Source organism: Cervus canadensis, chromosome 3 (assembly GCF_019320065.1).
Source record: "Cervus canadensis isolate Bull #8, Minnesota chromosome 3, ASM1932006v1, whole genome shotgun sequence".
NCBI classification, from domain to species: Eukaryota; Metazoa; Chordata; class Mammalia; order Artiodactyla; family Cervidae; genus Cervus; species Cervus canadensis.
Genome location: NC_057388.1, coordinates 15,274,680 through 15,296,689, shown reverse-complemented (window position 1 = coordinate 15,296,689; position 22,010 = coordinate 15,274,680). Strand labels below are relative to the sequence as shown.

Sequence of the window (22,010 nt, the reverse complement as noted above, 5' to 3'; positions counted from 1 at the left end):
AAAACTAAGGCTTCCAGAGAAGGAAGGAGTTCTGCCTCTAGATTGCCTCTGATTCAAGACTGCAACGTCATCCTTGCATGAATTTCCAGCCTGGTGGCCTACCATGCAAACTTCAGACTTGCCAGCCCCTGCAACCATGTGAGCCAATTCCTTAAAAATATATGTAAGTCAACCTCAAGATAGATAGATAGATAGATATTTTACTGATTGTGTTTCTCTGGAGAACATTGAAAAATGCATGATGTCTCCTTGAGACTTCTATTTTAACATCCCTTTTTAAAACCTCACAAGAATCTATACTATCCCCATTTTACACAAGAGGAAATAAAAGTGCAAACTCAACAAAGGAGACAGCTTTCAGTGAAGGTATTGTTAGGATGTAGCCCTGGGATTTGAACAGGTCTCTCTGACTCTAAAGATCATATTCTCTCACTACTACAAAGTATTACCACATGCCCGTAAAAGCTGAACCACTAAATCAGTTGCATCTCATATGTGGATTCACCCATGAAATTATGTATGCCTAGAACAAGAACAGTGAATTCTGTGATTTAAGCTCAAGATAATTCTGTCAACTTGACTGAATCAACTGGTTGGCACTTCACAAAGATCAACCATTCATCTGACTGACTGCATTTGATTTGCCTTGTCAAGGTATTTGAAGAGCAAATATACTTGTAACAATAGTAAAAAAAAAAAATTCAATGCAATCATTTTCTGAAATCTTTACTATGTGTGATCTTCATATACACTGTATTGTCAAACATCTATGAAGAACGTATTATTACCTTATTTAATAAACAAAAAACTGAGGTTCACAGACATTAAATAAAGCTGCAGAGCAAATAAGTTTAAGTCCTAGCTCCCTGGGCAGTAAAACAAAAACTAATTTCTACTCACAATTTGATACAAAGAGAGGAAAACCGAATAATACCTGTGAAAGTGTTTATCATAGAGTTTAGCACAGTCTATGTGTTCAAGAAATATTAGTTTCTCCTCCTCTTTGCAGAAATAAATACGTTCCTAGAGAAATTAGACTTACCTGCCTAAACATTTTATTCCGCTATGAAAATTTAGGAAGGAAACAGAAAACAACATTGGGCCAATACATACCTCCTGTGAGCTCGCTGACCGCCTGATTCTAGGCCTTCCGATACTAGGGCCTCTAATAGTAGAGACAGTAAAAAATCTAGGGTACATAAGTATGGCCCTTCCTAACAGAAAAATGCTTTTAAGATCAACTAACTACTCCCTATGGTTTCCTTCACTTAACCTTTGGATACTCACTCTTATTTAAACCAATAAAATTAGCATTAAATGCCCTATTCTTTTGATGCTATCCCACATGTTATTCCTGTAGCCACAAACAAGTAGAAAATTCTCTCAACATACAAGAGAGAAAGAGTTCACTTTCTTATACATATGAAGATCTTGTCTGAATAAAGTGGCTTCTTCCAGAATCTTCTCAAGCCAAAGAGTGGACCTTGAACGTACTGGAAAGTTTCCTGGACTATATAATCTTTCTGATTGCATAAATATGAACGTTTGATTATGTTGCTGACCTCAGTGAGCTGAAAATAGGCAATTAATTTTCCTCTAAGCACAAAACAGGACACTAACTCCAGGTCAAGGTGGGAAAATATATTGTAGTCATATAACCATGAAGTTTATACCACTCTTCAGATTCCTGCTCAAGGTAAAATTAGCCTGAGTTGATCATTCTATCAGGACAAAATGTTCTTTCATCACACAGGAAAATATTCTAGGAGGATATAAGGTTTTGGGAAAAGCAGTAAACAGTCAAAGCACAAGACACTATGATCATTTATCACTTACTGACCTGGTGCCATTTTTACTAGGTTTGAACCCTACCTTTCACTCAGCAGCATTGAAAGAGCTACAGTTATAGGGTTAAAACTGCAAGTAACTTAAAGCACACTTCCTTCCATGGCTGTTACAGGAGGCTCAGAAGGAGACATTCTTCCAATTAAGCTTACCATCATCTCCACATTTATTTAGAAGACATCAAATCCCACAACATAACCCTGGTGACAGCTAAAATCTTCTAGTTCAAAGGGCACAACCCCTTAATCACAGACTTGTCCTGCCTCACAGAGACAGTTGAGATGGTGGATTATCCATCACATGATGACCCAAGATAACATCCTGAGGGATCATGGATGAAACAGGAAGGTTTATTCTTTGAAAATGAACTTCCCATGCTCATTGACTCTTGATAGATTACATTTTAGAAGAGAATAAAGAAAAGGCCTTTCCTTCTTTTTCTGTCTCTCTCACTTAGAACACTCTGACTACAAGGGAAATAATCAATAAATAGAGCTTCCAGCCAAATTTAAAGGGATAAACGAGTAAATGCTAAGCTCTGGAGCATTAAGAAGCTTCATTGTGCAGCGTCAGAACAATTTCCATGTCATTAGCTCTAACTACTCTCTCCACCAATGGGACTGACTGTCAGGAACAGCATCAGCATGATTCTGCTTTCCACTCTCAGGCATGACAACAACAACGACAATATAACAATAATGATGATGAAGCCACCTTCCATATGTATAACTTTTCAAGTATATGGAGTTTATTTACGTACCTGTGGAGTATGTAAGCTCCATGAAGGCAGGAGTCATGTCTGTCTTATTTAGCATCCTCTCATGCAAAGCCTGTCAAAATGCCTGGTGCCTGTCAAACTGCTTGGAGATAAATTTTTCTTGAACAAATAAACTAAATACCTCATTTAATCATCAAAAAATAGTGTTGCCGGACGTGGATTTCTGGTTCCATTTCACAGAGACTATAACTGACATTCAGGGAGGCAAGTGGAGTGCTCAAAGTACACACTATTCAACTGCCTGAGCCAGAAGATGCTCTAAAGTATTCTGATTCCAAATTTAGTGTTCATCCCCTACAGTGCTGCCAAACTTGACGGAGCTGTATCATGTATAAGGCAAGTAGCAGGATTAGCACATCAAAACACGGCAATAATTATACCTCTGAAAAGAAAGGCAAAAGAAAAAAAAAAGCTAAAATTCTAAGTTCAGATCACAATAAAAGTGCAGTGAGGAGTCAAGTTCAAGAGATTGGTCATTATTAATCAAATTATAGATCAGCCCCAATAGCCACATATTTTCTTGCACTTGTACTCAAGAGACCCTTTTGTAAAACATTCACAGAAAAAGATCGATACCTCTCTGGAGGTAAGTGGCATAAATTATGTCTCAACATATACACCACGGGAGTTTTACTGTGTGTTGTATACAGTAATTGCATTTTATAGATGGCTGTGGAAAGCTTCAGTCCTCATTGATTTTGATCATAAACTAAAAGGCGACAAAAAGAAAAGAGCAGCACTTTAGATGAAGAAGTCAGTCAGCTGAAGCTGCAAGAGAAAATGGAAATTTGGCATGCTGAATGTGATCAATTCATGTTTCTTGGAAAATGAATGTAGATATTTGAGTGCTTTCATTATGAGCTGGTAGCAAGACTTGAACGGTACTATGAGCATCTCTGTTCCCCTAATAGTCAGTAGTGGTACCTAGCAGCAGGATTTAAGACGACAGGAAGCCAGCCTACACGAGAGCCCTTTCTAACTTTCCACATTATGGATGCCATCAGAATGGCTTATGAGCCACATTAACTGGATATTTGTGTTTTTATTATTGCATTTAACGTGTCTTTGGGATTTACTATCAAAATTAAATGAAGATTGTGATGTAACCTGGGACCATTGGTATGTTGCTAACATTTCTAATTTCCAGAAGCAGATTTTTTCGAGCATTTTTCTCTTGATTGCCTTCATTTCTTCATGCCCTTCACAGCAAGCAATTCTGAAGGGATGTTAATGCAGCATAACAACTCTTTACCCTTTTTCGAGGCCAATTTTGCAATATGGGCAAAATGATTGGAAATGAAGTCCTGAAAACACTGAAACCATCTGTCAGGGACTCAGTTAAGAAGATCCACACTGTTTCACAGCCAAGGATGGGGATAAATTATGCCTGGCTGGAAATGTCCATAACAAGTGGATTCCCATTCAAGCTTATTAGGATAAATTACAAAATTTTTTATTCTTTGTTGCCCTGGTAAAAAAAAAATCACACTTTCAGATGATGATAAACCATAAGTCACACAGATGAGGAAGAAGCAAAATAATTGTTTTTCTAACAATAAATCATACTCAAAGCACATGTCACTAAAAGAAACCACAAGTTCCTGTCAAAATGTCTATAGACCTATTTACATTCATAGGCACAATCCTGTGAAATGTTCCTGTGCATTTTGTAAAAATAACCCTGTTAATATTTAATCACAAACTCCAGAAGTACTTGACTAATATTTATTCATGAAATGTATTTGGTAAAATATTAAAGAACTGGAGGGTGGGGCTGTTGTGATTAAATTATATCGCTTGGGATGTGAAGCTTTAGAATAAGTTAAACACTGTGCCTCCTTTCTCTCAAATATTTATTGCCATTATAAAACTATTGACATCTTACATAGAAAGCAGTCTCACATGTTTTAACACAGATTTTTATACTAGTAAACAGTGGTAGTCCAAATGTTCCCACAAATGTTGGAACTGATGTACTTCACAGAAAGCCAAGGTCTCCCAAGTGTAAGTGTAGAGTCACATAAAATGAATCATCACTTCCGTGTTGCTTCAGTCACACAAGACTGAATGAAAATGAAAAATAGGGCTCTTTCTATGAAGTTCCAAGTAGAAAGTTTGGTTACAAAATTGCAATTGGTGAGTTAAATGTGAAGGAAAAACAGCCTGCATATGTACCAGAACAAATAGTTTCTTCCCCTCCCCCAACCTCCTGCTAAAATACTGGAGAAAAGTGAATTGAAACATTAGTTCAGCGATTTCTGTGCTAACTGGACTCAGTTTCTCGTGATTTTTTTTTTCATTTAGTCTTAATCTGAAGAATTATTTGCTTAACTTCTCTCTAAGTAGTATTTATGAAGTACTTTTTACTAATAGAAAAGTGGTTGAGTATATCGTTTGGAGAATTACGGAATTTGAATGCCTAAATCAAGAGATTACCTTGAGAGAGATGTTCCAGAGAGCAAGATGAGTAAGTAACTAAGAAGAAATCCCTCTCAAGACTGGGTCTCAGGGCCGTAAGTTTCTGATTTTACCAGTGAGGATGCAGTAGGATTTCAGAGCTGGAAGAACCAAGGTAAAGGCTCAGAGAATAAGGTAGAATGTAGCTAAATTAAATCAAGGACCCAATCACTTTAAACCAGAAATCAAGTCAAAATAGGACCCATTGTCCATCAACTCTATCTTTTAACAGCATATTGAACCTCAATAACTGTTCTGAGTTACTGAGATGCAGAGAAGTTTTTCTGGTTTCAGCCATTAAACTGGTCTCTGAACCCAGAGCACACAGAGATTGAGCATCCAGCTAGGGAACTGGGGGAATGCTGTGGCCTGTCCTTTCGCAACCACTCAAAATACTAATCCTAAGTGGTTTTACAGACCAGAATCGGAAAGCAGAAATCTTGAGTTTTTCTTCCTAAATTGGGATTACCTGATACTTGACAGACATCTATTTTGGGAGGGACCACTAGTAGGTAACAGGAAGTTCTCTCTATACAGCCCACAGGCTCATGAATGAATCAAGCATTCACATATAGTAGCAGCACCACCCACTCAACCCACTCAACCATTAGCCCCACTTAGACCTCCAGGGGTGTTATAGCCACTAATTGTGAAAATGGCTCTGAAAGTACCCAAGTGCAGTACCTGGAACATCATTCACAGTCAATAAATTTTAGTTCCTTTTTCTTCTCTCATTATGTTGGTTAGTGGTTTAATGCCCTGGACTATGGCACCAGAATTTTCTGGTACTGGAACACACTGACATCAGAAAAACTCAGGTATCTTTGAATAATAGAGTTTCTTCTATCTGAAAACATCACCCACCTTCCAGAAGGTCCCACATGGAGCACTGAGGAAAGAAAGGGACGTCCTGCAAACAGGCCACAGCTGCACTGACACGTGGGGAGGCAGAGGTCACTGTGATTCTACCCTCGAATCTCAGCCCTGCGTAAGGAAGCTGCCAATTACATGACGCTCCCTTACACAGAAACTCTGTATCCATGTTCCATCCTTCAGAACTCCATGTGTTATGATTCACAAATTCAAGGAACTCTATAAAATGCCTCTGAAAGGTTTGAGTCCAAATACCCTACATCAGAATCAAGACTGAAAGTCGAGAAAGACTTACTACAGAATTCAGAACGGTTATTGATGTTCAATACACAGCTAAAAGATAGTGTTGATGGACAACTGCGGAACAGAAACAAAAGCATTAGCTGTCATTTACTGAACTCTTACTACCTGCCAGAAACTATATACCATGCAAAGCACAAATTATCTCATTTAACCTTCATAATGAAGAACTGATGCTCTTGAACTGTGGTGCTGGAGAAGACTCTTAAGAGTCCTTGGATGGCAAGGAGATCAAACCAGTCAGTCCTAAAAGAAATCAACCCTGAATATTCATTGGAAGGTCTGATGCTGAAGTTGAAGCTCCAACACTTTGGCCACCTGATGCAAAGAGCAAACTCATGGGAAAAGACCCTGATTCTGGGAAAGACTGAGGGTAGGAGGAGAAGGGGGCTACAGAGGATGAGATGGTTGGATGGTATCACTGACTCAATGGACATGAGTTTGAGCAAACTCTGGAGAGAGTGAAGGACTATAGCCTGGCATGCTGCAGTCCATGGGGTCACAAAGCGTCAGACATGACAGTGAATGAACAATAACAACAAACCTTTGAGATAAGTCCTACCATCATGCCCATTCAACAGAGGAGGATGCTCAGTCTAGAAGTGGTTAAGTAACTTACCCCAGGTCACGCATCCAGTAGGTGGCAAACCTACTCAGAGATCCTGACACAGAAAGATATACGAAAGACATAAGTCCTTTATTACCTTTCTGAAGAACAAAATGATCTAAATTAGGACAAAATACACAACATGGAATTGTCATGTAGGTTCTGTTAAGTGAACACAGTTAGAAGAAAGAACGTAAAAGATATAAGGCCTCAGTCATTTTGATTTCTATGAGAAGATTAACTATACTCGCTATGATTTTCCACCTGAGGGTAGCACTGTTTATTTCAGGGCAAGATGATAAGTAAAGTTAAATTTTAAAAAAAAACTGTATTTGAAGAAGCCTAAAAATTTTCCACAGTGATGAAAGAGACATGGTACTAATTCACAAGTAGTGCCCCAGTTATGGGCTAGAGTTACAAAATGAAAGAACAAGAGAGAGGTTAACTTATGATGCATTTACCATCATGTAAACCAGTCAGCTGATGGTTTTGAGGCAGGAGAGAAGGAAACTAATATCAATGAAACATACACTATGTGCTAGGCATTTAACGTAAACATTAAACGTTAATGTTTATGTTAATGCATTCATTAAACAAATATTTATTAAGTAACTATTATAGGTCAGGTTCTCTGCAAGGCTCTCAGTGTATAATGCTAAACAAAATAAACACAGTCCCTGTTCTTATATGCGTAATTTGTGGTTGGAGAAAATAGACACTGAACAAATAATTATTTGAATAAATATAAATTCTGACATATAAAGACTATTAGTGAGAAATATAAAAGGGCAGGCAATTTAGATAATGAGTAGGGTCAAGAAAAAACTAAGGAAATTCAGTTCAGTTCAGTCACTCAGTCATGTCCGACTCTTTGAGACCCCATGAATCACAGCATGCCAGGCCTCCCTGTCCATCACCAACTCCAAGAGTTTACTCAAACTCATGTCCATCGAGTCAGTGATGCCATCCAGCCATCTCATCCTCTGTCGTCCCCTTCTCCTCCTGCCCCCAATCCCTCCCAGCATCAGGGACTTTTCCACTGAGTCAACTCTTCACATGAGGTGGCCAAAGTATTGGAGTTTCAGCTTCAGCATCAGTCCTTCCAATGAACACCCAGGACTGATCTCCTTTAGGATGGACTGGTTGGATCTCCTTGCAGTCCAAGGGACTCTCAAGAGTCTTCTCTAACACATTTAAGCAAAGAACTAAAGAATGAGTATGGATTAACCATATCCAGAAAAATGGTAAGGGCTGTCCAGGTAGAGATAACTGCAAACCAAAAATTCTGAGACAACAAGGACATGATGTGTGCAGGAACTGAAAGAATGTAAAGCCAGAATGTTGAGAATAAAGGCAGAATGAGCTTGGAGAGGTAGGCAGGGGTTAGATCGAGCTTGTCAAGAATGTATTGTCTCAATCAATTATGTGATAGGGGCAGGTCTTTATTATTTCCAACTTGCTGCTGTTGTTCAGTTGCTCAGTTGTGTCAACTCTTGAAGACCCTCATGAACTGCCACATGCCAAGCTTTCCTTTCCTTCACTGTCTCCCAGAGTTTGCTCAAACTCATGTCCATTGAGTTGATGATGCCATCCAACCATCCCATCCTCTGTTGCCCCCTTCTCCTCCTGCCCTCAATCTTTCCCAGCATCAGGGTCTTTTCCAATGGCCATCTTACAGATGAGGAAAAGGTGCAAGTAAAGGAGTTTGGCAGGAGTTTGGAGTGCTCAGATGCTAGGCTCTGCTTCTCTTCCTCTTCCTGAAAGAAGCACACGATCTGCTCTGCCCCTCCCTATCTTATATTAGGAGTCTCAGGATGCCATTTTGCTATCTGTGGCTGATGTGAATTCTGACTAGTTTTGCCTTTCAGAAAGGGAGTTTACTCACAAGCAGATAAAAAACACACTCTCCAAAATCAGTTTTATCAGAAACAAAGACGATATTTTAAACTCCTGACATCTCTTGACTTGTTCAAACTCAGAGGGGAAATGATACTTATGGAAGCATCTTAGACCCCATAATATACCCATAATATATGTGCAATTTTAAAATCTAGGGAGACACTCTTTTTCTAAGTATTTTATCCTAGCTATTCAGTTTGGAAAGGAAAAACTAGGTAGGCTGAAACTGATCTTTATAACCAGCATCAATACAAGATAAACACCAATAATGTTTAATCCACAAATGGTCCTGGCAGCTACTATTTTTGTTTTTATGACATTGATTTGAGCTTATCAACCTTTGCTCCTCTCATTTTCACAGAGAATCCTAATCAATACCTGAATCCAAAATGTTCCCTTCAGGAAAATAATTTATAGTTATTGCCTCATGTATTCTAGCTCCAATGTATCTCTTAAAATGTACTAGCCTGAAATTGGAAAAATAGGTCTCCTTTTTTTTAATACTGTGTTTAAAACATACCAAAAAACTGCCAAGTGGGAAGTTGCCGTTTGAGCCCCCTTCCACAATTAACCTCTCTCCTGGCCCACCTCCATCTCATTACATTCTCAGACATAAAGGAATCGCCTTTCTGGAGAAGAAGATAGTTCTCTGTGTCATCCTTCTGCAGAGCAAGAGGAAGTGATGAGAAATAAAAATTTCCCTCGCGGAAACTTCTGAGATCTCTAAGAAGAGGACACTCTACAGAACGAGTGGACAGACTGTCAGTTTGACTTCAGCTGTGGGTCTGCCGTCTTGATAAGTGCACTTTGGTCAGAAGCTACATATATTGTGCAAGTTGCTTAGGTGATGCTCACCATATCTCAGTACGGTATGGACTAGGACAAAGGTTAAAGGTCATTGTTGAAATTTAGCTATGTTTGGAATGCAGTCTGAATGGTGAAAAAGTCCATTTCTGAATGATACAATATTTTTCCTGGATGAGAAAAGACCATTATTTTTATTGAAGGAAAAGAAGAAATTAAACACACATATATATGCCCATTTTCCTATTCTTACTCCTAAAAGTGACAGCTTGTTGAAGATTTTTTCATCATTTTTGGAGAAGTTCAGTTCTATGACACTTAACCAGTTCAGGATAAATAATCCAAAAGCAATTTATAATCCAAAAGGGAGAGGGTTAAATTCATTTCACTATTGCTTTAATTTCTAAAATATCTTTCAAATGTATTTATTAAATCTTTATTTTTTCTTTTTTTAAAAAAAAGAAAAAGATAGTCCAAATGCTCTGTGAAACTCAAAAAAGAGGCCAGCATCTATTTCTTGAGAGCTGCCATCACTGAATCCTGAGTTGCAAGCATTGCCGTCATGCTGCTTGATGGTGCAAATCTAGACAAGCTACAGCAGAAAAAGCAGACCAAATATTTCAGGCACAAAATCAAACTACTGCGTTGTGCCAACACTTAAAAACTAGTACAATCCTGATATGCAATGCCTAATACATAAAGTTGTGATTTGCTGGCCACAGTTTGAAAACTGTGATTGTGTGAGGTCTTTAAGGCAGTGTGTGTGTTTGTGCCCGTTGTAACCTCAGCATGAAGGCAGCATCATGCCTGGCAATATGGACGACAAGAAACACATTTCTGTGGACCTGAGTTTGTTACAAGGAAAGAGGATGAAGGATTCATGGTTTCATGAATGTCTCCATAGATAAGATGGCTCTGTGGGATGCCATAGACATTTCTGAGGTCTTCTACAGGTCACTTATTAAAAGAAAACAAAAAAAATAGGTGTGTCATTTGGTCTAGCTTGCACAGCTAAGACTATAAATTTCTAGTTGTTTCTATTAGAAAAAAATTATCAAAGTATTGAGAGATTAGTCTTCTTTGCTGGGTTGGGATCACAGAATGTTAGTCTGAACGGATCTTGGAAAATGTCTGATCTTTTTAAATTGTGTTCCGGGGACCCTAAGATGCCACAAGGGTGCCTCTGAGACACTTGCAGAAGAGGCAGGTCTCTGGACTTCCCACTCCCACATGATTTAGCATAGCTCCTTGCATATATTTTATTTATAAACCAGGATTTTATAAGATTTTATTATTAGCAATATGGTTTCAAGTGCTAAAAACAATGCTTAACATTCACTCATCTAATTCAACCTTCCAGTTTTACAAATATGGATGTAGAGCCCAGACACCCAAGATGTTGTAAGTAATTTGTTACAGGATATAAACAAAACCCCAGATATGCTGAATCCCAATCTAGTACTTTTTCTAGTATAGCACTATTAGTCCTGGGAGTTTTGGGTACTTACTTAAAGTACTTAGCACCTAATAGTTCCTCTAAGTCTAGGAAAGAAGGAAGCAGAAATCTGCAATACATTCTGTTGTGAACAGCTTTTATCTGTGTCACACCAGGCAGTCTGCAAAGGCATCCACACACGTTTATTTATTTCTATATATTTACAACAAACTGTAAGATATTCAGAATGGGTATATCATTTATTCTGATAAGGAAACCTAGGTCTCAAAGAGATCAAATGCAATTTTAGTTAATTGATAAGTGACAGAGGCAAGACAAGAACACAGTCCTTCTAACCATTCTATCCAAGGCTTCATCCATTACAATATGGAGGGGAAGCCAGCTTACCAGTCTCTTGGGCCATTCTACTCCACTATCACTGAAGCATCTCCTACCAAGGATAGGAAATAGAATTAAACACGCAGACCGTTTCATTGATAAGCCATATTAATAAGTATTCTGAGTTTGAACACAGATTTAGTAGAAAGGCATCAGTGTTCATAAAGGATGCCTTTGGCACAGAAAGGAAGAAAGCTAGGCATATGTGTTGAGGCATCACCATTCTTGATTCAAAATGACAAGTTCAGAAGAGAGAAAAAATCTACATATGAAGACCTAAATCCTGAGCTAACTTTAAGGCACATTATCTGTCTGTTTAGGCTAGGGAAGCTCAGAAAGAGACCTAAGTGTCCGACTCTATGCAATCGCATGGACTGTAGCCGCAACAGGCTCCTCAGTCAAAGGGAGTCTCCAGGCAAGAATACTGGAATGGATTGCCATTCCCTTCTCCAAGGGATCTGCCCAACCTCAGGATCAAACTGAGGTCTCCTGCACTGCCGGAGGATTCTTTAGCATCTGAGCCAGGGAAGCCCTAAAGTCCCCTGAAGTCATATAAACAATAAGTGCCTCCAAATATTTCCCTCACCTAAGCAGCTCCCTGCTAAAAACAGAAGTAAGTGGGCCTGACTAGAGGAGGTTTGATTGTATGGGAAATGGACTTTCAAAAGGAAAATGAAACCACCCTCATTTCACTGAGGCACAATCAGATGGGGTGTTTGGGCACTGCTGACAGTGGCCAGATTCCACAAGCTCATTTGGGAAAGCCAACGAAGCTCATGGAAACACTTTCCCCTGCAATTTAGCCCCAGCTGTTCAAGCTGAGGCTGCTCTTTAAAGTGAAGCAAACTAGTGAAAAAGCTGAAGTTCAGCAGTTTCACTCTGTTGGGCCAAAGCTTCTGCAGAGTCCCAGCCCATGGATTCTGCTACATTGGCCAGATGCTCGGGAACTCCCAAGCCAGTCTTATGGGGAGCTCAGTAGCAGGAGGACTTACTGAGGAGGAGCACAGGAGTAACACAGGACTCCATGTGCATTAGGGGCAGGCAACAGGAAGTAATCCAAAGGGGACATCAGGTTCTGCCCAGCCTGGTCTGCAGCACTGAGTCTGGTCTATGCAACAACTTCAAGGGAACTGAAGTCATTGGGATTCATTTTTAAAACTAATTATCAGAGCAAGATAAAGCATTTTATAAATGGTTTTATTATTTCAACCTTAAAAATTACATTCCTTTCTCACAGTGAAATGACTCTAAATTGTAATCAAATCTAAAAGCAAATGAACTCACTCTTTCACTTCTGACCTCTGGGTTTCATTTCATAATATTTATTTCATTCCCCAATACTCCCAAACCCTCAAATTAAAAAATCCCCCACAAGCGCTCACAAATGTTGTTATGGAAGTTTTCTCTCTCTCTCTAAGACGTTTCTATACACATCTGATCACCTCTGCAATTGGATGAATTGCACCTTTGTTAATGCCTCTCTGATGCAAGTTCCATGGTCTAATGCAAAGAATTTGCCTTCAGCCCTCTACAGTCACTTTAGCCTTATTTATGAAGCAATTTATCTACATGAGTTCTGCAAAGAAGTAAAAACTGTTGACTGTGGTGATCATCACTGGTTATTATTCCTTTTCTTTTTTTAGATGTTAAGTGAAAAGGTAGGCCCAGGATGGAAGTTCAGAAATTTCTATCATCATCCACAGAAAAGGCTGGAGTCAGAAAAGGCTGGTGAGTATGCTATGGCTCATCAGACATGGACAGATGAGTCCACGTGGGACCCTCATCCCTGACCACTGATGTGCACACGAAGCCTTACTACCTGAGCCTCTCACATCCAGTTTCTGTTAGTAATTGGAGTGTCTGGAAGATAAAAAGAATCTCACCATGAAATGAAAATATAATTCCTTTAGAAACATCCATCTTGACAACGACTAAATGTGTGGACCAAGACTGCAAACACTTAGTGAATCACTAAGGGAAAAAAAAAAAAAAAAAGATTTAATTTCTAGGACTGCTCCAGAGGAGGGGGAGTTAGTCTTCCACCACCTACAAGTCTTGGTGACTCATTTTTCTTCATACGATTCCCAGGTGGCCAACTTCACACAGTGGATGGATAGGTTAAATAAAGATCAACTCTAGCTTCTGCAAAGTACAGCTTGCAGTCATTGTTAGCAGCTCTTCAAGGAGTGCTACGGCATGAGTAAGCCACTTAGGACAGTGGGTTAGTCCACTGAGATTTATTGCCCAGCTCCCTGACACCCCAGTGTTAGGAATTCTCACTGATTACAGCGAACCTATAAAGTCACATTATTTTCCCTGGAGACAAATAAAATGCAGAAAAATGCTGTATTCTCAAAGAAAGTTATGACTGTTTTGAACCATGTCAAGTCTCTAGAGCACTGGACACACAGTCATGTAAAGATGAATTTGCCCACTACTTTAGAAGGCTTTGAACTTTAGGCATTAATAAGGTCTCAGACCACATATATAAGCAGAGCAAGAACCATAGAATTTACTTGGGAAAGGAAATAAAAGTCCTGCCCAACCTTATTTCTCTCTTGTTGATTTTTAACTTTTTAATTGTGAAAAGAAACCACACAAAACATGTGTAGCTTAATGAGCTATTACAGGCAGACATCCTGCAACCACACCTAAGTCAAGATACAGACCTTTGCCAGCCACCTAAGATACCCCATCCACGTGTACCATCTGTATCTCAAACACCATCCTCCTCCTAAAAGCAGGCACTATCCCAATTTTTATAATAATCATTTTTTTCTATCATGTAAGTTCTATCACATAAATACACATTCCTAGACACCATATTTTAGTGTTGCCCATTTTATTAAATCTGATATATATTTTAAGTCTCTTTTAATCTACAGGTTTCTCAACCATCCCTTTTTTTGCCTTACAATTTTTTGTTCTAGGATCTGGGGCATTTGACCTGCAGAGGTTTTCACAGTCCAGACATTGCTGATGAATATGGTACAGTTCAGCAGGTTCCTCTGCCCAGTGTATTTCCTGCAAATTGGTAGGAACCTTGACTAGGTATGGCTTCCATCCCTTTGCAAAGACGCTAATTAGTGTGGCCTTTCATCAAAAAGCATTTAATGTCTAGTTATCTCTCTTTCTCCATTAGTAGCTGTTGAGGCTTAATGCCTAAATCCAGTAATTCATTTGGGGTTTGTAAAATGGTGACAGTTATATTTTATCCTTTTCTTTCATTTATTAGTTTAAAAAATTTTGTATATAAATGCTTCTAATCATCTACTATTTGGTTTTCCCATGGTTCATATTGGAAAGGCAGGATAATGTTTGATTCTTTCCTGCTACTTTACCCATTTTCAAGAAAATGAATTGGTTCCTTAGAAACTTCTGAAAGTAGTTGTTTTTTAAACAAAATTATGTATCTATGGATTCAAAAATAATTTACATGTTTTATTCAATTGCAATTATCTCTTTTGAAGCTTAAATTGTCCCAATGGGAAGCTCTTAAAGTTGGTTCCTGAGTTCTTTTGACAAACCCCAGTAGTTTTTGATGGCTTCCTAGCTTCATGGTATAATAAGATGTTCCAGATTAATCGTGTATTTCCTGCCCCAGGCCTAAAATTAATCAATTCTCCAACTTCTAGTTTCTTTTAATGGGGAATATTATTTTAAATTCTTCAAGAGATGGGAACACTAGACCACCTGACCTGCCTCCTGAGAAATCTGTATGCAGGTCAGGAAGCAACAGTTAGAACTGGACATGAAACAACAGACTGGTTCCAAATAGGAAAAGGAGTATACAAGACTGTATATTGTCACCCTGCTTATTTAACTTATATGCAGAGTACATCATGAGAAACACTGGGCTGGAGGAAACACAAGCTGGAATCAAGATTGCCGGGAGCAATATCAATAACCTCAGATATGCAGATGATACCAGCCTTATGGCAGAAAGAGAAGAACTAAAGAGCCTCTTTGAGGAAAGTGAAAAAGTTGGCTTCAAGCTCAACATTCAGAAAACTAAGATCATGGCATCTGGTCCCATCACTTCATGGCAAATAGATGGGGAAGCAATCGAACTAGTGACAGGCTATTTTGGGGGGCTCCAAAATCACTGCAGATGGTTACAGCAGCCATGAAATTAAAAGACACTTACTCCTTGGAAGAAAAGTTATGACCAACCTAGACAGCATATTAAAAAGCAGAGACATGACTTTGCCAACAAAAGTCTGTCTAGTCAAAGCTGTGGTTTTTCCAGTAGTCATGTATGGATGTGAGAGTTGGACCATAAAGGAAGCTGAGCACTAAAGAATTGATGCTTTTGAAGTGTGGTGTTGGAGAAGACTCTTGAGAGTCCCTTGGACTGCAAGGAGATCAAACCAGTCAATCCTAAAGGATTTCAGTCCTGAATATTCATTGGAAGAACTGATGCTGAAGCTGAAACTCCAATACTTTGGCCACCTGATGCAAAAAGCTGACTCATTTGAAAAGACCCTGATGCTGGGAAAGATTGAGGGCAGGAGGAGAAGGGGATGACACAGGATGAGATGGTTGGATGGCATCACTGACTCAATGGACATAAGTTTGAGTAAATTCTGGGAGTTGATGATGGACAGGGAAGCCTGGCATGCTGCAGTCCATAGGGGCGCAAAGAGTTGGACATGACTGAGCAACTGAACTGAACTGAACTGATTATTTTAAAACCACCACAGTCTGAACACTGGGTGTGCCCTTTGCACATACATTTTTATTCACTAAGTCATGTCCAACTCTTTACAACCCCACGGACTGTAGCACACCAGGATCCTCGGTCCTCCGCTCCCTCCTAGAGTTTGCTCAAATTCGTGTCCATTGAGTCAGTGATGCCATTTAATCATCTCATCTTCTGTCACCTTCTTCTCCTTTTGTCTTCAATCTTTCTCAGCATCAGAGTCTCTTCCAGTGAGTCAGATCTTCATATCAGGTGGCCAAAGTATTGGAGTTTCAGTTTCAGCATCAGTCATTCCAATGAATATTCAGGGTTGATTTCCTTTAGGATTGACTGGTTTGATCTCCTTGCTGGCCAAGGGACTCTCAAGAGTCTTCTCCAGCAACATAATTTAAAAGCATCGATTCTTCAGTGCTCAGCCTTCTTTATGGTCCAACTCTCACATCCACACATGACTATTCTTTATTTCCACTTTATAGCATACTGCTATTTTATAAATTCTTACTTCCTTTTAGCCTTCATTTAGTCTTAGTTCTATTTAATTACTGTATGTTTACTGTTTATCACTAGTCCTTATGGCAATGTCTTTCTCTCTAATAATTTTCATTGTATGTTCATTCTCTAGTAGATTTCTTAGAAAACTCTGATGGGAAATAAATCATTATTAATTACATTATTAATATTGTATGTTAACAATAGACCATGCTCTTTATACTTGAAAATCAGTTTTTCTAGCTATAAAACTCTTTGGTTCACATTTTTTCCTTTAAATTTCTTAAAATATGTTACTCCATTGTCTTCTATCATAAAGAATTGCTGTCTAAAAAACAGTGTGATGATAATCTAATATTCTTTCCCATATAAGTCACTTTCAGTTTTGTCAAGATGCCCAAGTGATTTTATTCAACAAATCTGACTGGAGTATATCTTGGTATTATTTTTTCAGGATTGATATTATCAAGTACATTTTTTAATGTATAGTTTCAAACTTTTCTAACTTTAAATTTTTTCTTGAATAATGGTGTTTTTATTGTTTATTCTGCCTTGTATTCTCTTTGTTTACTTCTTCAGGGATTCCTTTCACATTGCTGCTGGATCTTCTTTCATTCAAAACATTTTTACTTCTTTCTTCATTTCTTTTTGAACTTTAAAATGTTCCTCCTTTGCACCTCATATTTCTTTTAAGGCAATATATGTTATGCTGATTTATTTTTGCTTATTCTAGTTTAGTCTTTATTTCTCAGCTGACTTTTCATTTATTTCTGATTATTTCCTGAGTTACATTCCCTCATTTCTAAGTACTCTTTTAATTTTGCTTTGATTGATCCATTTACTGAACCATTTTCTTAATGTCTTAGCTTATTTTTAAATAATACAATTTTTCACTATGTTTTCCTGGTGGCATTTTGGAGGGAGTAGGGAATCCCAGGGACAGCGGAGCCTGGTGGGCTGCTATCTATGGGGTCACACAGAGTCAGACACAACTGAAGCGACTTAGCAGCAGCAGCAGGGGAAGCAGTAAATTTTTTGCAAGTGCCCACACAAGCTAATGCCCAAGTAAAGAATTCAACTTAAACCTCAGAGAAATTTCCATCTGCAATGTCTCCCTACTCAACATGCATTTATTCTTCTATTCATTCTACAAGTGTCTAATGAGCACCTACTCATCAGGTGCTCTTGATGTAGTAAGAATCAAGTTATTAATAAGATAATTGATGATTAATACAATGAATGACTAATGAGACAGACATGGTCTAAGCCATTACAGATTTATAACTTAATGGAGGAGTCAGAAAATCAAACAGGTAATTATAGTGAAGTCCTTGAAAACAATCTACCTCTGTGGTCCAGTCCTCAATCTTCTTCTACCCTAACATTCATGAGACATAGAATAGCAATAGGCAATAGGCTAACTAGACAGTGATGAATTTTCAGCTCAGAAAACATGCTTCCTTAGGCAGCATATCACACAGTTCTCCGTATGATTCTGAAACAGCCATCCTCCCCACCACCACTCCGGCAGCAAAAGGTGACTCCTATAAGAATCAATGGTCCATCTATCTGAAAAGAAATTAACATCCAAAACACATTAAGGGCTCATACAAGTCAATAACAAAAACAAATAATCCAATGTAAAAATTGACAAAGAACCTGAATAGACATTTTCCAAAGGAAGATATATGAATAGCCAATAATTCATGAAAAGCTGCTCAGCATCACAAGTCATCAAGGAAATGCAAATTAAAACCAAATGGGATATCACTTCATGCCTGTTACAGTGGCTTTCATCAAAAAGATGTGTGCTGACATAGACATAGAGAAAAAGGAAGCCTTTTTTACTGTTGGTGGGATTGTAAATTGGTGTAGCCACTACAGAAAGCAGTATGGAGGTTCCTCAAAAAATTACAGATAGAACTACCACATGATCCAGTAATTCTATTCCTGAGAATATATCCAAAAGAAACAGAAACTGTAATTCAAAAAGATATCTGCATCTCCATCTTCAAAGCAGCATTATTAACATTAGCCAAGACATGGAAACAATGTAAATGTCCATTCAATAGATGAATGGATGAAGAAGTTCTGAATATACATAGGAATACCATTCAGCCCTAAAAAAGGAAGAAATCCTACCACTTGCAAAAACAGAGATAGAGATGGACCTTAAAAATATAATGCTAAGTGAAATAAGTCAGATGAAGAAAGACAAATACTGTATAATTTCACTTATATGTGAAATCTAATTTTTTTTTTAAAAAAAAGCAAAAAACACTGAACTCATAGAAAAAGAGATCAGATTTGTGGTTACCAGAGGTGGGAGGCAAGGGTAGGTGAACTGGAGGAAAGTAGTCAAGAGGTACAAACTGTTGGTTACTATCTCTATATATCTAGAGAGGTAAGTACTAGGAACATAATGTACAAAAAAGTTACTATAGTTAACATCACTCTATGATATATAAGAAAGTTGTTAGATAGTAGATCCTAAAAACTCTCATTAATAAGGAGAATTTTTTTTCTTTTATTTTTATGGTATCCACATGAGATAATGGATGTTAACGAAATCTATTGTAGTAATCATTTCACAATATATGTAAATCAAACCATCATGCTATACACCTTAAACTTAAAAAAAAAAAAACTATTAGACTAACTCAAGCACTAAACACAGAATTATATTAAAATGCCCACTAAAGACTTGTGTTAAAATTAGGTACATTGGCATATTCCTTTTTTTAATTATACAGTTCATTCTGTCCTATATTACATTAATATATGCTTCTAAGCAAAAAATCTAGAAAGGAAAGAGAATTACTACTGTTTCCCCATCATCATCATCCTTACCCCAAGGAGATATATATTTATTCAGTTAGTGATAACCTACGACCATCAGTCACCTACAGTAAAGCAACATAATTATAAAGAAACAAACAAGGGTAAGGAAGCACAGTGTGGAGTCTTTGGGCACACCAGTCTTTGGGCAAACCAGAGCTTTCTCTCTCTCTCTTTTTTTTTTTAATCACCCATGGGAAGTGCAGAAGCTTGCTGTCCCAGCTCATCTTCCAGGGAAGTGCCTTTTCTTTTTAGAGCTGTACCTCAGACTATTGTCTCCCTTTTAGAACCAAGAAGGACAGGAGGAATTCTTCACCTGCTCACTCTCTCAACTGTGCAGACGCAATGCTCTGGGGATATTATTTGATATGGACAAACCCCAGGTCTCACCTTGCTTTAGTTAAAATCCCCAGCCATCTTCAATCTGAAATACATTTGTAATCTGCTCCAAAAATCAGCTCTGGGAATAGCTCTGCACTGTTTTTAGATTTTAAGTGCAAAGATAGATTTACTATATTTATTAATAAAAAGCATGCTCATAAATTTATTAACAGAAAGCCTGCCTTTTGTTGACATACTTCATAGCTAAGGTTGAAAAAACAATGTGTAGAATTGCCTTCCAGGATGTCAGATCAGAAGTTTAATGTAAAAATATATCATTAAAAACTAACTAAAATAACACAATATGTATCAAACAATGTCAAATATAAAACTGGAAATTCTTGAGAAGAAAAAACACAAGCTAAGGTAAGAGCAATGTTAGAAAAGGAAAAAATTAAATTACTCTTTTCTAAGATAAGAAATGACTTAGGGTAAGAGGTTCTGTAGGGAGAGAGACAAAGGGCCTATATGAGGTAGGGACATGAAAACACAAGACCAGGTCTGAAATAATAGAAAAAGATGTAAAAAGTAGGTCAAATATTCAGGGGAGAAGGTGATCAGTTGATAGAGAAGGAACCAGCGTTTTCTCACACTTTCTGATACCACTCAGAGTATTGCTAAGAATACATGCCATAGTCAAGGATTCATTTTTTCATTTTAATGGAAATTCAAATTTCCCTTAAAAACATCCATAATGGGACGAGAAAATACAAAATCTTTACAATAGAGAAACCATGAATATTTTCATTTTCACAGAAAGGACTATGATCCCACCAAAAATGTTAAGAATCCTGCCATAGAAGAACTGCTTTCTGAACTGACAGAATAATGTTAGTGTTGTTTCAGACTCACCCCTACTTTCATTATCCCCAAAACAAATAAAATATTCATTGTTCACAGAGTAAGTGGAACTTGGAGAGGTTGGGCAGGGCTGGAGGACATGGCTATTATCTGGAATAAAAACAATTAGAGATAAAGGTCACTGAATCCAGACACCTGTATGAGATAACATTTCACTGTGACTAAGTTTTCAGTTGAATTGTTCAGCAGTATCTAATCAACAATTAGATTTGTGATGTCAGATCCTCCTTATTTTAATGGGCGGGGAGAGGAAAGGAAAGAAAGGGTAGAAGAAGTTAAAAGATATTCCCAACAAAGAACAAACACTTTGCACGCTAGATTTCTCCTTCTGTTCTGTAATGATTATCACGCTCTGGGCAGCAGAGCGGGAGGGCATGTGAAGGTAGCCAGCTTCATGTAATCCATAGAGGGTTATTCTTTTGTCCAGTTGACTTCTCAGTACGGTTACTGCCATTTCTTATAAAGACTCTCCATTCCATGGGTGTCTTTATGCTATAACTGTAAGTTACATCCAAATTTGCCTTTATATACCTAATCCCAAACCTTCCCAAATGATCCATTGCTTTCTGACCAAAACTACATGGTACAACTTTACAGGTTGGTTATGGAACAGGAAGTCTCATATTAAAGGGAAACGTTAAAGAAAGCATCAGTTCAGTTCAGTCGCTCAATCGTGTCCGACTCTTTGCGACCCCATGAATCGCAGCACGCCAGGCCTCCCTGTCCATCACCAACTCCCAGAGTTTACTCAAACTCATGTCCATCGAGTCAGTGATGCCATCCGGCCATTGCATCCTCTGTCATCCCCTTCTCCTCCTGCCCCCAATCCCTCCCAGCATCAGGCATCAGGTCCCTGAGGTTCCCTCTGATGAGCCCAAGCAGGAGAGTTTACATGAAGCTCTTAGATGGGGGACGGGTCAGAACAGGAATCAGGCTCCACATCCTACAGCCATCTACCTGGGATTGAATGACTGAAGTTTAGAGATTTCTGAAGAAGGAGTGTAAGAAACTGGAAACAAAAGCAAAGGAAAGAACACCTTCCTGAATGCTCAGGAAACCACATTTGTCACCCTCCAAATCAGAGTGCCTCTGCCCAACAAGGACGGCCTCCCACCAGCAGAGGTGATGCCCGGAACCAAGACTCTGCCAGCGCACCCCTGCTCTTACAGCTGCCTCCATCCTTAGACTCGGGTCTCAGTTACACTTACTCTGCTCACCTTGGGAGAAGGTTCATGGAAGAAACAGTGTGGCCATGACTTCATAAGGTATTCATCTTGAAGTCCTGCTGAGAGGGAAGGAAAAGCCAGTGGAAGGTGGATAATGTACTAAAGATAAAGGAAAG

The 22,010-nt window shown here is 38.4% G+C and overlaps 1 protein-coding gene across 7 annotated transcripts in view; it reads right to left on the bottom strand.

The window, feature by feature from the left end:
- Positions 1-22,010, bottom strand: part of NXPH1 (neurexophilin 1) — a 464,434-nt gene that overhangs the window by 277,894 nt on the left and 164,530 nt on the right. The window lies entirely within an intron of this gene.